Here is an 18,026-nt window from a genome sequence, read left to right on the forward strand (position 1 = left end):
GCAACCTGTCACCATAAGGGAGTAGTGAGTTCGGCACTCAGTAGTTGTATAACGTCGCTTCACGAAAATCTTTTAGCTATTGCGCGTAACAGAGTAGATTTCATTAGCTGTGTAGCATCTTTTTCTACAGGAGCAGCATTGCCTATGCCTGACGAGCAATGTTGACTGGATGACTGTGTGGATGAACGTATTATTTTATTATTTGCCTTGTGATTATATTTTGCCATTTCATTATGCTTCGTGAGAGGAAAAGTTATCAAAAGTATCGTCTTCGTCTACCTTCTGCTTAACATGTTAGTAAGACAGTTTATCTCTTGTTTAAAATTCCGACTTCAAAATTCTGCAAACAAAAAAGTTTCCATAACTACGTGTGCTTGTAGAATTTTGGAAGTAACAAGTTGCTGAGTAGTCCGACACACTCACAGTCTCGACATTTAATCACGCCGCGTTACAAACACGTTAATACTTCATGTCTGTGTTGTATTGACGGTAGTATAAGAATATCTGTCGCCCACATCGTCAAGATTAATATAGTTTTTCTGTAGGTGCTCGGTTTATTAGCGAGATTTTACAAGTGATGACTTGGAATGGTGTAAATCCGAGGATAATTTATTTTTGGTGCGAGTTAATGTGTAAAAGACCCGTGTGAGAGTACAGTTTAATGAGATCATTGTATTTGTTGAATCAGTTATTGCGGAAAGGTACAAGGTATTTCACCACCTTAGTAGTGCTAATAGAAACGTGTGTTTGAAAAAAGTGCTTGGCATTACTTAGGACTTTTTGGCTCACTCTGCTTCGGTGCCAGGCGCAAGTTTATTTGGCAAATTTCTTTTCTTGTTATGTGTAGTTTTACGAAGCTACCAACTAAATTGATTTTTTTTAAAAAATGGTACTTATGTTCTAATTGTCCTACCGCGATAAATCCCCAAGCAGGAACGCACTGCATGGCTATAGCCCACTCGGCAGCGGGCCACACACTGTGTTAGGGTAAGAAAGGACTCTCACTTGCATACTATATGGGCAGGAACAAAAGGTGGGGCTATGTGTCTACGTCACTTCGCCCTAACGAAATTAGTCAGGTAAACGACGGAAAACTAGAGTAAAAATTCGTTTAGTCGCAAATTTTTGTACAGTGGTAGGAGGGAGTGCCATAAATAACATACTAAAAATCCGAAACGGTGGGGTGTGAGCGTGAGGAAGAGTGAGGGGGGGGGGGCTTTAAAGAGCACTTTTTTATGTTTTCCTTCACTATCTCGAAAATCGTGGCTTCTAGCGAAGACTATATTAACTATTCTACGGAGAACGTCCTATTCATTTTTTCCTCAAAATTATTAATTTTCGCGTTGCAAGGTATGGAAAATCGCAGCTTTTTATAAATTTTAATGGTATAAAATTAACTTTTATTGTTAAGTGAAACGCTTTAAGAAGAAATATCAAATGCGCGTACTCCATCCAAGACCAGGAGAACTGTATTCAGTGATAAAGTGTGTTCTGTGGGCGTAACAGGTTGGGAAGTGAAAATGGCAGGTGGGGCGGGGCGGTGAGAAGCTTGAGGGCAGGCAGGCCGTCGTATCATGGCTGCACCTCCCTCCTCCGTAGGTAGTCCTAGCAGGCGATTCCCCATTCTTTCTTTCCCGTCACGTCACAAAAGCAACTACAGGGTGTTTCACAAAGTTGTAGCCACTTTTCCGCAGCTTGTCTTATCGACCCCTGGTGACACAGTGTTTATTTTCCACACAGTGCATGGAATGCATTGGCCTGTACGAGTTACTAATAATACTAACACAAGAAAGGCAAATGTCAAACTCTACATAAGCCTTTCCACACTGTTCTACATCCCAAGAGGGAAACTGATTTTTAGACGTTCTCTAAGGCAGGTCTAGCGTTCTTCCAGGAAAGCCTACTTTCCCCAATTTGGGCGTTGCTCACTTTTAAGTTTACAGGTAGACCATACTTCCACAGCATTTCATATCCATTTCTGTCATGTGAGTAGACAAAACAACTTCACTGAGCTCATGTAGTTATTTTCAGTTTATTAATTGAGTTTTCCTTTGCAGTTGTTAAGAGAGCTATTAAGTGAAGAAGCTCCGTAGTTGGAGCTGTCTGCCAAACTGCCCCAAGTGTAACATGCTGGCAAAATTTGTTCGACAATGTCGATTTCACTGTCTCCACTGTCAGTGGCTGGAATATTTTTCACAGCATAAGGGGTATCAAATGTATCATCTCAGCCTCAGCTCTCCCAACACTTGAAAAGGGCAAGGGGCTTAAATTGGTTCCCTCTGCAACAGAAGTAGGCCACTCTGATGTTACGAAACTTTACATATTCCAACATAAGCCAAACAGTGGTTTACAGCAGATTACTGTTCTTGATTTAAACGTGATCAGTCCATCAAACATATTGACATCCACCTTACAAGATATACTGTGGAAGTGTAGTAAATGACTATACTCAGCGCAGCCCACTCCAAAAATGCCAGAAATCTCTGAATTGAAGAGATTTAGGCAGTCAACCCGAATTACAACTGACTTTGAAAGAAGTGCTGTAACTTCCTGGTCATTCGTTACAACGCGGTTACATGGATTTACAATATGCTGTCAACGACAGAGAGCAGCAAGATGACACATTAAATCCAATCCCTTCCCCATGAACATTACATAGGTCACTGACAACACCACAGTTCCAAATTAAGCACCTCTCAGCCATTGTTTATTGGAACTTCCTTTACGTAGAAGTTAATTCAACAACTGCAAATAAGTACTCACCTGATAAACTGAAAATAATTCCACTATGTAAACACGAGCTAAGTGAAGTTGTTTGTCTAGTTACATAAGACAACTGTACCGGAAATACCTGCGAGATATAGACTGTCTGCAACTGAAAAGCTAGCAGTGAAAGTGCTGAGGGAAGTTGCCTTTCCTGGAAGCATATTACAGCTGCCCTGCAGCAGTACAGAACAGTGAGCACAGATTTACGTAGCATACGTCGTTATGCTTTTCTTGACTTAGTACTGTAATTCTATGTAGCAACTCCCATCTGTATTTAATGCAGTGTTAACAAACTCTATGGAAAATACACGCCTCTCCCTACCCCTCACCTCTCCACCCACATCCAGGCAGTATCTGCACGCTGTGTTGCCACTGGTTCAAAAAGTGAACTGCGGAAGTAAAGCATAACTTTTTGAAATGCCTATTAGTGGTTGTTTGTGATGTAGTGGGGTATAGAGGGTGGGGAATCCTCTGCTCGCTCTTCCGTTCGCAGAGCTACAAAGGAGGGAAGTGCATGACCACAATCTGGTGGCCTGCCTTCCCTCGTGCATCTACTCTCCAACCCCCCCCCACTCCGTCACACCCCGAGAACACGATTTAGGATAACAGGGTTATATTTCACTTGTATGTGGTACACACATTTAACATTTGTTCTTAATCCACTGCATTTAACAATAAAATCAGTTTTATAACATTAAAATACTACTTCTAACGATCCGTTAGTTCTCCATCCCCTGAAATGTGTAAACCATTAGTTCCAGAGAAAAAATGAGAAGTACCCTTTTTCTAGGAAATTTAATGTAATTTGATTTTGTAACAAGAAACATTTTCCCTGGAAGCCGCAGTGTGTGTGTGCGTGTGTGTGTGTGTGCGTGTTTTGTGAGTGTGCTCTGTTTTATGAGAATATGTTTCTTTCTTCTGCTTTGATCCTGTCTTGCACATCATATCTGCCTGCTTTTAAGTTATGACTCTTCCGAGTTAACTGTAATGGTAGCTATGGTCCTTTACCCATTCGGACTTCCTTTCCTAGTATAAGGCCTCACTTGTCAGTGTCAAAATGGTTTCCACATTATTCATGGTGTCCAGCATATTGCCTACATGGGGTTGGTGCAGTGAGTCTGAGTCAAATCAGTCATAGTTATCCGCGACGGAAGCGTGTAACATACTGCGGTTACGAGAAACGTTCATATTGGTACTGAGATTGCCAGTATCTATCAACATGAGATTTCCACAAAGATCCCAGAAGACACCGACCTGTTTACAAGAAGCAGCTCCGCAAACATGAGTGCGCTTCGTGTTCTCGCAGCCCGGGCAGCACAGTTCCCAACCTACTGAGTAGAGGCCCTTCCCACCCTTTCCCTCACCTCCCCCAGCACGGCAACGCCTCTTTTACTAGCCATCACGTGACCTGCCCCCGGAATGAGTCGTTATCACGCGATCCGCCGCCGCCACAGTAATAACAGTTTTACTGCCGCCCGCACCCCATGGACACATGATTGACTACCTTGCGCTGTGCACTTCGTAAACACTCGCTAAATCAATTACATTTACGCCCTTCGTGCTATTTTGAACACACTGTAAGCAGTATTCTTCAGCTAACAAAATACACTACATATAAAACCAATCATGAGGAGCTCGATGTTGTAGTACTACAGTAAAAAATAAAGAAGGCAGCAAAACATGTTGAGAGTAAAAACTGAATCGATATCAAGTAAAATATATGAGTTTTGACATATTTCACTTTATTTCGCTAGTCAGTCATCTAAGGACCTAGATAAGCTTACAAGCATTGTGACAGTTGTCATGTTGATTAATCTGATTTCTGCCGGTTATTCGCGTCTTTCCTGCGTCTACAGAAACCGGGCGTTTACCACGTACCATGTGAATGTGGAATGGCATACATCGGCAAGGCGGCGAGGACCGTTGACATCAGGTGCAAAGGGCACCAAAGGCACACAAAACTGAGACAGGCAACCAAGTCAGCGATTTCCGAACATTGTTTAGAACTCAATCATTCTATGAAGTATAACGATGCCAAGATTTTAACACAAACATGGAGATACCGGGACAGCTTCGTCAAAGAGTATATTGAGATTAAGGCTGCGGAGAATCTCATTAACAGGGACACCAGTTTCCAGCTAAGCTCGGCCTGGAACCCAGGACTCGATCTTCGCCGCGCGGGATTAGCCGAGCGGTCAGAGGCACTGCAGTCATGGACTGTGCGGCTGGTTCCGGCGGAGGTTCGAGACCTCCCTCGGGCATGGGTGTGTGTGTTTGTTCTTAGGATAATTTAGGTTAAGTAGTTCAAATGGTTCAAATGGCTCTGAGTACTATGGGACTCAACTTCTGTGGTCATTAGTCCCCTAGAACTTAGAACTAGTTAAACCTAACTAACCTAAGGACATCACACACATCCATGACCGAGGCAGGATTCGAACCTGCGACCGTAGCGGTCTCGCGGTTCCAGACTGCAGCACCTAGAACCGCACGGCCCTTCGGCCGGCGGTTAAGTAGTGTGTAAGTTTAGGGACTGATGACCTTACCAGTTAAGCCCCATAAGATTTCACACACATTTGAACATTTTGAACTCGATCTTCTGAAGACGCAATGTAGACAACATCCAAACCCCGAGAGACACAAATATCAGGATGGAATTAGAGATGACAGCCCAGTACATGTAACTAAGGACGTATGTGAAATGGCACATCAGACAACAAAGTATCTGAGGACGCTCTTCCAAGTCTCGAGCGACAATTTGAACACAATTGGCCTGAAAATGACGCTGCAGCCGCTCCTGGGGGGGGGGGGGGGGGGGGGCAAGAACTTCGGACCGAACGCCTACACAGTACGGTAACAAAACGTCCTAATTCACAGAAGGACACAAATGACGACAATCAGAAGATAAAACGTCTAGCACAGTTTGGACGCCATTCAGAACTTAACTCAGCTATACCGACAACGGATAATAAGCACAAAGCACTCGTTCGGAACAGCCGCGGCTAGAAGAAAATGCTACAGCCGTTGCTATTGGTCAGCGCACACCGCGGACAGAGCGCCAGACGCGCCGCGGACCGCAGAGGGAACGCCTAGCACAACGTAAGCATAAATACTGTACTCGTTCCACACTGGAATCAGTATCAGACAGCACCTGAAGAAGACTGCGAGTCACGCAGTTGACATGTAGTGCAGGAAAGACGTGAATAACCGGCAGAAATCCGATTAATCAACATGACAACGCCTCGCCGGGAAAACCTGAAGAATTACATTGTGACAGTTGCTCAAAGTTGTATTTATTATTTTTATTTTCGTTAAACGAAATGTTTTTCATCAGTGGATTGTGACTGGTGCAGCATTCATCTGGCCAATTTGCCCTAGTTGTTCGTTTATCTTCTCAGAAAGTCCCAAACGTCACGACAGCTTTTCGGAGGACATCTTGTTTTGCTGATCTACCGGTTGCATACCCATTTCCTCTACTTTCTTCTCCTTTCTTGTACAACAATACTCCTGTTTTCTGTTTGTAATCAAAGATGTCGTTTCATCGATGTGGAGTCATTCATTCTTCCTGTGTGGCTTAAAACCGAACTCCATGTTTGCGCATAATGCCCTTAACTTCTTTTATTTAAGATTATATTTGTTTTTTCCCTTGTTTTCGGCAGATTCCACTTTTATAGTCAGGACTTTGTCTATGTACTGTTGAACGATATTTCTCTCTTTTCTTTCTAGTTGCGTTAATAAACATCTCTGAGAGGAAAGCACACTCAGATGTATACGCACATACTAGCTTTATGACAGAGTTGTAATACACAGATTTGGTATGCTTTGAAATAGCCTTTTGTTTTTCATATTTTGTGTAGCTTACAAAGCTGTTTCCCTTCTTCTAGCTCTTGTTTTCAGTGTTTCTTTATCTAGTCCATTAACTGAAATCTATTCCTGACCTTTTTAAGATATTCGAATGTTTTATCGTTTCGTAACTAGTGTGTAACTGGATTGTGTTATGTCTGATATTTGACGTTCGCACTTTTTTTGTTGAAAATATATTTGGAAGACAGTTTTTTCTGCCATTTTTTTCAGTACATTACTTTATTGTATTACTGTTTCCAAATATTCTGTCATTACGGCTACACCATCTGCAAAAGTTAAGTGTGTTAATACCTTTCTTCTCAGTCCTAATTCTTAAAAGTTTAAACAGGTTTCGAAGTTTTAGCTCTATTTCGTATTATTTTTGTGCAATAGACTACCCAGTTGAAGAAGAGAGGCGAGAGTCAGTATTTCTTTCGAAGTCTTGTTTTCATTTCAAAGAGCTTCGAGGAACATCCTGTTAATTTAATTTTGAAGTTTGTGATAGTCAGGGTTGCTTTTATAATCTCGAGTAGCTTTCAGTCACTCCAGTTGCTCCTGTCCAGATTTTGCAGGGATCGTCCCTACTTTCCTACAGCCATCCTGCTTCCCAACATGAGTATGATGGGACACGCTCAATCTGTAATTTTTGTTTAATTTTAAAGGTTTACTTTTTTTATATCATATTGCATAATGTTTAATTTCATATTTTTAAGTTTTTCATCTCACTCTTGTTGGCTAAAGTCAATACGTGTAATATACACGAGAGACAATCAAAACGGTTGGCTTAATAGTCAATTGTTTATCCGCTTCGTTTTCATAATAGTACTGAAGAGGTAGTTGTGAGGAGTGCCTGAGTAAAGACGTACTCATATGCTCCATACTTCCACTTTTCCGTAAGAGCAAAACATTACTAATATCACGGTATTTTGGAATTTTCCCTAATAAAAAAATTGTGGATTGATGAGCAAACCAAACTTAAGGTGAAATCTGTCGAAAGTGAACTTCTTGTTAAAATATACTATAATATGAGCTGCTCAGAGCTCTATTAGCATGTTCTATGTAAGAAGAACTTCAAGAAGCCACTAGTTCAGTGAAAAAGTATGTATATAAGTTCCATGTCCAGCCCCATTGATTTTCATCAATGTATAAGATAAACAGTGTTAACTTTTACATATTTTGAGTTTCAAATCTGGTATTATAAGATCGGTTTCGGTGTGAAATAAAAACTGGCAAAGTTAGTTCGCAAGAGTTGCATATTTCATATACTTAGTGTTACCAATCGTCTTAAGGGTTGCCAAAGCTGGCAACCCTAGACAGTATGTTAAATCATGCATGACAGTATCTCTACACAACACATATCTCATTAGTGTTGTCAGAATCAGTATTTTTCCAGCTACTGACAGGCCTTTTGTGGATTGTCACTTGCTTTTACCCAATTTATGTTACTAGTAGGGTGATGGCAGGACAAGTGCATTTTCTTAGTGTGGGTTGCATATATCAGGGACAAGCATACATTTCATCGTTAACTTATTGTTCTGTTAAGTGGTTTTCCATGTCACTCTCTCCCCTCCCCCCTTGCCTTAACCTATTGTTTTGTTCAATGTCATCTCCTCTGCTCCCCTTAACCTATTGGTCCCCTTAATCTGTTGTTAATTTCTGTGCCATTCTTTTGTCATCTCCTCCCCTTAAATTCTTGAGTCACTTTTCCCCACTCGCCCTCCCACTCTGGAAAATCCCCTAGTCTTCCTCCCTCTCCTCCCGTCACAGAAAGAAATGGCAGAAAGTCGCTCTGTCTGTGGTAAGCTGTTGATGTGGAAGAACATATTCTTTATTTTTGGAAATTATAGGTGTCTCCTGTTAGGAAACTTTCTCGAAATTGGCAGGAAAATGCTCTGAGTGTGCTCACCTTGATTTGCAGGGATCAACTGAGCTAGTGCCCAATGCCAGCTCCAGAGAACGTCCCTCCCACACTGCTTGTCCCCTCACCTCCTCCCCCCCCCCCCCCCTATCAGATAAAACTGGCGGGAGAAGTCACTGAGCTGGTGGAAGGAAGGATCCCACGACAGGAAATTCAGTTACATTGAAGAGGTCATAATAATACTATTATTAATATTTTTTATTAATATTATTAGTATTTTGTTTACATATAAAACTCAGTATGCATACCAATTCTCAGGGGTTGGATCTCTATGTTGTTAGTTATGGAAGATGCAAGATTTATAATGCAGATCGAAAAAAAACGTAATTAAATACACAACTATATTGTTTTTTTTCCGATCACACAACGAATACTATCATGAAATCGACTAAAAATACTCACCACAAGTAATTACAGCATTACTTCCTCCCACAAAAAATCACTTGCGCCGCAGCTGCAGCATAAGACTGGAATCGCCTCTTTTCCCTTGTAGTAGGTGCAACGCCAGTGGGGCAGTGCCACACTGCGCATGTCGAAACCACTGTAGGGGGCCGCGCCACGTGTCGAAACTCCTCTGGGGGCCTCGCCACCGTAGCAGTGCACTGGGCTCACACCGTCGGCCAGGGGTCCAATCGTTGCAGCAATTGCCATACAGTGCTAATCCCCTGAGCAAAGCACCAGATGGCTGCAGCCCTTTGGTATTTGATAACTGGGAAATCACATTCACTCTCAAGTGGGTGCTTCCTGTTTGTGCATGAACCAACATGTGCAAACGCACACAGACCAAGATGCTCTTCCACCCTCCTTCCTTCCATCTCCCTCCCCTGCCCCTTCGTCCCTGATGCACACCTGGTACTAGTAGTCGGTATATCTTTTTGGCCTCATGCTTTCAGTGCTATGGAAACCTGTAGCGGATGGAACAAAGGCATTCCAGAAGAACCAGGTAGAGCCTGTCTGGTGCCACCAGAAGCCACACTAATCCCTGCTTTCTCCTGAATAAGGTAGTGTATACCTGGAATACCTCTAGCCCTTCTGAAAATGCTGGGCTGTGGATGTCTTGGAAATAAGTCTCCTACTGTATCAAACTGAATGGACAATCAATTAAATCAATAACCTCTGTGTGGGACAGCCCTTCCTTGCATCCTATTGGTGGATGGTCTGGTATATGTGGAGGGAAATTCCGGGATTCGATACTGCAAGGGCCCAGTTTCCAAACCCAACTCTTCCCCCTTCTGGGTTTGTCACTATTTCCTATTGGTGGAGACTGCCACATTTCCATCTTTTGACAGGAAGTCCATTGCACTGGAGGTAGCTGAGAATTTAAAATTTCAACTCAACTACGCCATGTCTGTAAACAATTTCCGGGACGGATTGGGCAGATGCATGCCCACAATACCACTATCAGAGACAATAAACTGATCTATGAGAAATTTGATGCCTTGATTGGAAGTGGTGCTGTATAAAATGATAGTTGGAATTTCAGATTTCGGCGGGAATTTATGCTGTCACGGTTGTTGAATTCCTGACCACTACAGGTGTACTAATTTTTTTTATTTAAATCACTGTAGGATTCTTAAGTTTGTTCTCTCTGGAGAAAAAGAAGGAGGAGGAAGGATCTACTGTGTGGTAGGGTAGCAATAACAACAAATACCATTGAAAGATAGAGACCACTGGGCTGGATTGAGAAGCACTAAACACATACACTTAAGCCATGATCCATTTCATAGTAGCTGTCACAATTATATGTTGGAGATCGCGGAAACTTCCGCAGGCAACTGCCGCACGTTGGCGACACCGGTAGCCGCACGCTCATCTCCTGGCATCCACACACTGGCCGTTCCGTACGCTCAGAGGCCGGAGAGAGCGCCGCTGTGACTGCCTAGCTGTCAATCGATAAGTTTACATGGGGGATATAATCGTCCAGAACAAACACTCGCCACATTCAATCTTCTCAATTTTTCACATGAACATCAGAGAATACTGACAACACACGCGATCGCGAAGACTGCCCTATGCATATTGAGTATTAGCCCACTATCCATACCCCAGAGGGCGACAGGGTTAGGTCATTGCACGCTCATATCCCGCCTGTTCAGTTCAAGAGGCTCAGCATTGGTTCGAGGCTTAAACGGGAAATGTTCATTCGTTCTGGTCACTGGCTACCTTCGCTATGCGTCCACATGCCAGGCAGAGTCGTCCTCGGAAACCAGCCACATATTTATCAGCATAATCACAATTAAATATTACGATCCTAGCGACAATCTGGTGACATTCGACAATGATCGAAGTATCGGAAATACCTCCTGCCGACGACTAAGGCTCTGAACATATAAATTTCCCACGTAAATCTGGAGATAATTTCCCACGTAAAATCTATCATCCCCCTTATAGCTACCGATGCGTTGAAATCGCAGTTTTCGCCATTTACTCCCTTATGACTAGAAACATTCCCACACATATAATTTTCTTTGCACATGTGGAACAAAGACCGTAGTAACTTTACACTCCAACATACACACATTTCAGACAAGCAGTGCAATTATCGTTTATATGCAGAGTTCGAAAAAATTATGGTATGTTCACAGTCACACCGGCTAGGTCTCTCGATTCTCCTCAGCACCAGGAAATTATTTGACATTTACGTCTTCCAGTCTACCAGATCCGAGAATAGACTGCAGATATTTTCAGCCAGCACTTCCTGAAGGTGCTGCATCACACTAAGGCTCTCAAACGAGTGTTGTGAAGCACAGTCATCTGGCACTACGTGATAATGAAGAGCGCTCCCATGAACGAAAGTATTGGGAAGACATCACCTACACAGCGTGGTGTATTGTAATCAACATCACAGTCGATAGTGCGTTGAAGAACATGTGAGGATCTGCTTAGGGGAGTTGAGGAGAGGACGTCCCGTGTATCTGTTTTGTTACAGCTGTGCCCTGTTTGTACATTATAGCAGATCCAGTTGAATCCATATTGTGCAGCTGACTACAAAATGAATCTATCACCCTTATCGTCAGATGAACTCCTCAATGTGTTGAAATCACAATTCCCCAAGTCAAATCTACCCTCCACTTATGGCTCGACATACGTATTTTTTTATATGAATCGCTTCCCACAAACGTCTGGTGATAGGTAGGAACACTAACCACAGTAACTTTACGTTCCAACTGCATAACATTCCCGACATGTAGCGTGATTATCATTTACAGGTGTACAGTGTCAGAAAAATTAGTATATGTCCACACTCACGCCAGCTGAGTGTCGTTTCACATGGCCTACTATAGCTTCGCAGTAGCAAAACCCTCCCTCCACAGCGTCGTTATCACATATTTGTCGAGGAATAAAGGGCGTAATTACAACGGAAAAGCCTTCGCATCTTTTATTAATGTTATGTGTGTTCTTGCATTATAGTCGGCGTTCGCCAGAGTAAGAAGAACTGATACCCCCCAGCCAGGTCACAGACCCCTGCTAATTCTCTCGAAATCCCGTCACGTTCTGACAGTACTCTTCCATACTTAGAAGGCTGTCTAGTTCTCCACCGGCCACTGAGTAGGTGGAGAGCTATCTCAATGAGAAAAAAAGGAAACTAACTTATAGGAAGAAATTCACAACCATGCAGACTACATGCAGACTGTACAAAGAAATTCAGAAGCATAACATCTACAATTCATCAATATCGAGTGACATTCTATGAATATACCCCTGTGCATTTCCTAACCTCCTTTATTGTATTTCTACAACCATCACACTAGAAATACGACAGTGTAATGTTGTCAGAATCTTCATTGACAGCACAGTCTCTCTCTCTTTCCTCATTGTTTTTGTAACATCCAATGAAGTAAAAATACAGAACTATAAAAATGTCGCTAACGTCACCTGGTAGAGATTTCAATAACATTTTACCTAGTCTTTCTCTTCCAATATATCGGAAACAGATACTATCTGCGTGTTGATATCGACCATATGTACTGACTCCATTAAATATACATGTATTGATCTACTGTAGCTAGAGACTGAAGTCGCTTCCACAGACCTATATAAAGTTTTGACGCCTGTGCTAGAGGAAGACCATATCCCACAGATTATCACAGATTATCAGTGTCACAAGGAGATAGTTCTTGTGCTATTATTTCACAAGCATTTTGATACGTTGTTTATTGCTGTAACACATCGAAGCAGTGTATAACTACAACTATGTACGCAGCCATACATTTTGTTTTTCTACTGTGACTGCAAGGTCTGTGTCAGACGCTAAACTGATATTAACATGCTTTGATCCATTAGCTCTAACAGGAAGCTGCACATCACATGGTGTAAACTATGCTACTCCCACAATGCACAGGATGGTTGAAATAAAAGAAAGAGGCAGTGTTCCTGATTGAAAAAAATGCGGAAGACATCGCGGCATATGGAAACTGAAAGACTCTGCAGCATTGTGGAGCGTTCTCAAACAGCTGTAATCTCATCTTCCACACTGACAAGGTAGCAGATGTTTTGGTGTTCTGTTTTTGAAGACAGCCAGAGCATTGATTCCTCATATTTGTGGTGTACATTGGACCCAGTATGAACATTGTTTCAGTGTCCTAGGTGGTAGTTAACCTGACCTCCAAATCTTTGGACACTGTGTCTTTCATTTTTATGACTTACAATGCATAATCACTTCTGGAAAAAGTGGATATTCTGCAGGACGTAGACCCACAGAGCATGGATAGCATACACTATCAATTGTCAATCCCACCGATGAAGGTATGCAATGATTTTGTACACGCAGGCGAGTATGTAAGTGCCCTCATCCCTCCACATTTCTGTCATATTTTCATCAATGTTACGTATTCTCCATCAATTACCCAATTTTACCACGTTTTCCATAATTTCAACGCATTTTATTCTGTCACTCAAGGTCCAAACACCACTCTTGACCAGTTGTCACGTCAATCCGACACCTCATCATGGTTTTCAATTTCTGTGTCATTGCCAAACTAACCCCTCCATTACTTTGCAAGGGTCATATACATGCGGATGTATCGTGAACCCTATTACACTGCCCACATCACATGACACAAATACTATTATCAGTGTAGGAAATAGCCATCAGCAGAGAGGAGCGCAAAAACTACAATCCTTAGCAGAAACACTTTATAAATTCGGTAATATTTTATTACGATTTACCATCTCCCCATATGTGGATGGGAGTCACAAAGTATTCTCGCATTGGTAGAAAAAAGTCGGAGATTGAAAGGTATCATCAACACCTTTGATGATTACCAACCCAACAAATGAATCATATCCTTAGCAGCACTCCGCCTTCTATTTGGAAACGAGCTGCCCCTTTCATCTCCACCTTTCACCATCAGTGCTGTGTCATACATGATCTCCGTAGAAGTATGCATGCTGAGGATGTTAGCACTCCTTATTGGTGTATAGTAGATATGAACCTGATACATTTGAGAGTGTTGTGGTGATAAAACAGACGATTATGAAGAAGAAGAATCAGAAGAAGAAGAAATGTATGGTTTATGCTTGATGAGCTCCAGACAGAAGGAATTTGAAACATTTTATGTAAATCGCTTTTGCTTTCAATTCTGTATTATTGTTGCAGTGTTTGGATTCCATACCAGAAAGGTTCTGGAAAGAGAGAAATGACTGTAGAACATAAACACACACTCCTAAGGTTACATTGTTCTGAACTTAAGCATGTTATAATGTTAAAGCAGTGTGATTTACGTTATATTAGTCTCATGGATTGAAACACTTAATATTCCAATGCAGGAAATATATTCTCAACACCTGACTGTTTTCTATCCTCCTCACTATGGCGAGAAACTTTCAGATGATGAAACTACTACCTTCTACACTAAAGGAAGAAGAAAAGATAGATTATTTATGATAGATGCACTATAAAGCTTTCTGGGGGTGTATAGCGCACACTGGTCACATTTGATTATGGTCTGTAAATTGTGCTATGCTCTCATCATTCCTAAACGAATGATTAATAGCAACAGAAAATGCATGAAACAACGACTCATTATGAGGAAATAGACAAAAGCATAGCAGAGGTGTTCGATGTAGGAAATTGCATGCCATGCTGCCCTAACAGTCTCTTACACCTCAATACCCCTGACACCAACTTAGATTCACTGCAGTTGTGAAACTGAAGACTCAATTAATCTCCGAATGCGGCATAGAAATTGAGTACATCTTCGTTCATCTAGTGGGGGGTGCCAAAATAGGTTTTCCATCGGTTTGGTGGACATGATTCATCTCACATGTATTGGAGTCCTCAACTGACTGTGGTATGAAGGGGTTTGCCGTTAATGACGACCGGTAGATAGCGCTCTAAGTCATAAACAGTACACGCAATTATATATAAGTCACACACAGGTTACACCACACAAATGTTACATCCCGAGACAACAAGGGTAAAATGGTTAAATGGGTGATAAATGACCTTACACAATATCTGCCTCTCTCCTGAACGCATAATCAGTCTACCATTAAACTACACCTCGTTACAACCTCTTTCAATCGATTACTCCATATACTTTTTATTATACTTTAACGCAGATCCATATTAATTTAGAGGCAGATCGTTCTCTTTTCCAAGAGAGCATTAGAGACAGCAGCAACTTATATGTATCCCTATTAACTCAATAGACATACAGCAGAATGTTGTTAAAACTATGCAGAGACTGTTCTGTAAGGTATTTGTTAGCTGACACTACATGGTTGTGATTGGTATAGAATACAGAGAAGCACATTGTATATACTGTTTGTTACAGTTTAAAACATATAAATAGTCTTGCACAGCGTCAGACATGGGATCCATTTTGCAGTTTCCAAGCTGGTAATACAATGCTCTTTATATAAGGACAATTTATGAAAATCTATAAGGTGGTTGCTGATTACTTTGGGGTCGTACTTGGGTTTCTGATCCCACATATATAAATTTATTATTCTACATTTGTGGTCGTCCACCTCAAACAATTTATCCCAGCCATCTTACCGCTGTCGACGAAAACTGGCTGTTCCCCTGGTTTCCAGTGCTTCCATGTCAACTTTTGCTTCATATTCCTCTTGCTGTCACATACTAATTACTGTGTTCAAGAATTTTTCTGCGTCAAGCAGACGTTTAAGTACTTCCTCATTCTCCCTCAATTTCTCCACTTTGGGACGTGTTTCCCCTCAATTTATACGTATTTCATGTCAGTTTTCGTAATTTTACGATTTTGTGTCACTTCTACTCATGTGATCAGATATCACTTCTCGCCGCGTATTCTTAAACTGCTTGTGAATATAGTACACTTCCCAACAACTAGCGCAACTGTACTATTTTTATGTATGTGTGTGTGTGTGTGTGCATGTAATGGTTTCACTTGGGAGGCCCCCATGGCACAGGGTACGTTCAAGATAGCATCAGCATTGACCTAGTAGGTGGACCCACCACCTGTTACATCAGGAATAGAGTTTGAGGATAGATCCATCAGGCGTTATGGTGACAATAGGGTTTGAAGGTGGATCCACCATGCATTACGGATGGGATAGTCATCGATAATTGATCCACCATGCATTATGGACTGTATATATATCAGTGGATATTCTATTCGCTATATACCTAGGGTGGTGTCTGAAGGTGAATTCATTGGCAGTAGGTTTGGAGTTTGGTCTGGGATCTCTCTCCCCCCCCCCCCCCTCCATATGAATTCTTCTGGAATGCCTTTGTTTCATCTGCTACAAATTTCCATAGCACAGGAAGTATGAGAACAAAGGGACATACTGACTATCAACACCACATCTGCATGAGGGGCAAGATGGCAGGGGAGGGGGCTGGTAAGAAGGGGTGGGCAGAATGGGGGAGCATCTTGGTCTGTGTGTGTTTACACAGAGAGAGAGAGAGAGGGAATGTGGATTCTAAGGTATCAAATATCAAAGAGTTGCCCCACCTGATGCTTTGTTCAGGGGATTAGCACTGTACAGCGACTGCTGCAGTGGTTGGCCTCTGGCTGATGGCGTGAGTCCAGTGCATGGCTCTGGCGGCGAGGCCCCCAAAGTGGTTTTGACATGTGGCACAGCCCCCGACTGTGGTTTTGACGTGCGCAAGGTGGCACTGCCCCACTGGCGGTGCAGCTGCTACAAAGGAAACAGAGTGCTTCCGGTCTTAAGCCACAGCTGCAGTGTAAGTGGTTTTTTGCAGAAGAAAGCGAATACTATAATTACTTGTGGTCAGTGTATTTTGTCGAGCGATCGGAAAAAATCAATCTGTTCGTGTATTTAATTACTTTTTCCGATGTATGTTACAAGACCTGCATCTTGGAAAACTAAGTAAACAACAGAGAATGATGAGTTTGTCCCATCAATTCAAAGAGTGATCCAACCCCTCAGAACTGGTATGCAAACTGAATTTTATAAGTAAACAATATGCTCTTATTATTATTATTATTATCACTATTATTATTTGTTTCCTTTCTCAGACGTTATGTCTGGTTAAAAATGGAAAGTGATGCGGACCTTGATCAAGCGTGACTTCCTTTTAACTATACGGTATATGTTACACTGCATTTAGGAACTTACAGGTAATTGAACATGTATCAATAATTACAGATTTCTGTAGTCGTATATATACGTTTGGATGTAGCTGTATTGCTTTGATGTACTGGTGGATATTGTGTGGTATGACTACTGTAGTTGATAGTATAATTAGTATAATGTCAATTTTATCCTGATGCCACATGTCCTTGACTTCCTCGGCCAGTTGGATGTATTTTTCAATTTTTGCTCCTGTTTTCTTCTGTATATTTGTTGTATTGGGTATGGATATTTCGATCAGTTGCGTTAATTTCTTCTTTTTATTGGTGAGCACGATGTCAGGTTTGTTATGTGGTGTTGTTTTATCTGTTATAATGGTTCTGTTACAGTACAATTTGTATTCATCATTCTCCAGTACATTTTGTGGTGCATACTTGCATGTGGGAACGTGTTGTTTTATTAGTTTATGTTGTATGGCAAGTTGTTGATGTATTATTTGTGCTACATTGTCATGTCTTCTGGGGTATTATGTATTTGCTAGTATTGTACATCCGCTTGTGATGTGATCTACTGTTTCTATTTGTTATCTGCAAAGTCTGCATTTATCTGTTGTGGTATTGGAATCTTTAATAATATGCTTGCTGTAATATCTGGTGTTTATTTTTTGATCCTGTATTGCAATCATGAATCCTTCCATCTCACTGTATATATTGCCTTTTCTTAGCCATGTGTTGGATGCGTCTTGATCGATGTGTGGCTGTGTTAGATGATACGGGTGCTTTCCATGTAGTGTTTTCTTTTTCCAATTTACTTTCTTCATATCTGTTGATGTTATGTGATCTAGAGGGTTGTAGAAGCGGTTATGAAATTGCAGTGGTGTTGCTGATGTATTTATATGAGTGATTGCTTTGTGTATTTTGCTAGTTTCTGCTCGTTCTATAAAGAATTTTCTTAAATTGTCTACCTGTCCATAATGTAG

Source organism: Schistocerca nitens, chromosome 1 (assembly GCF_023898315.1).
Source record: "Schistocerca nitens isolate TAMUIC-IGC-003100 chromosome 1, iqSchNite1.1, whole genome shotgun sequence".
Lineage (NCBI taxonomy): Eukaryota > Metazoa > Arthropoda > Insecta > Orthoptera > Acrididae > Schistocerca > Schistocerca nitens.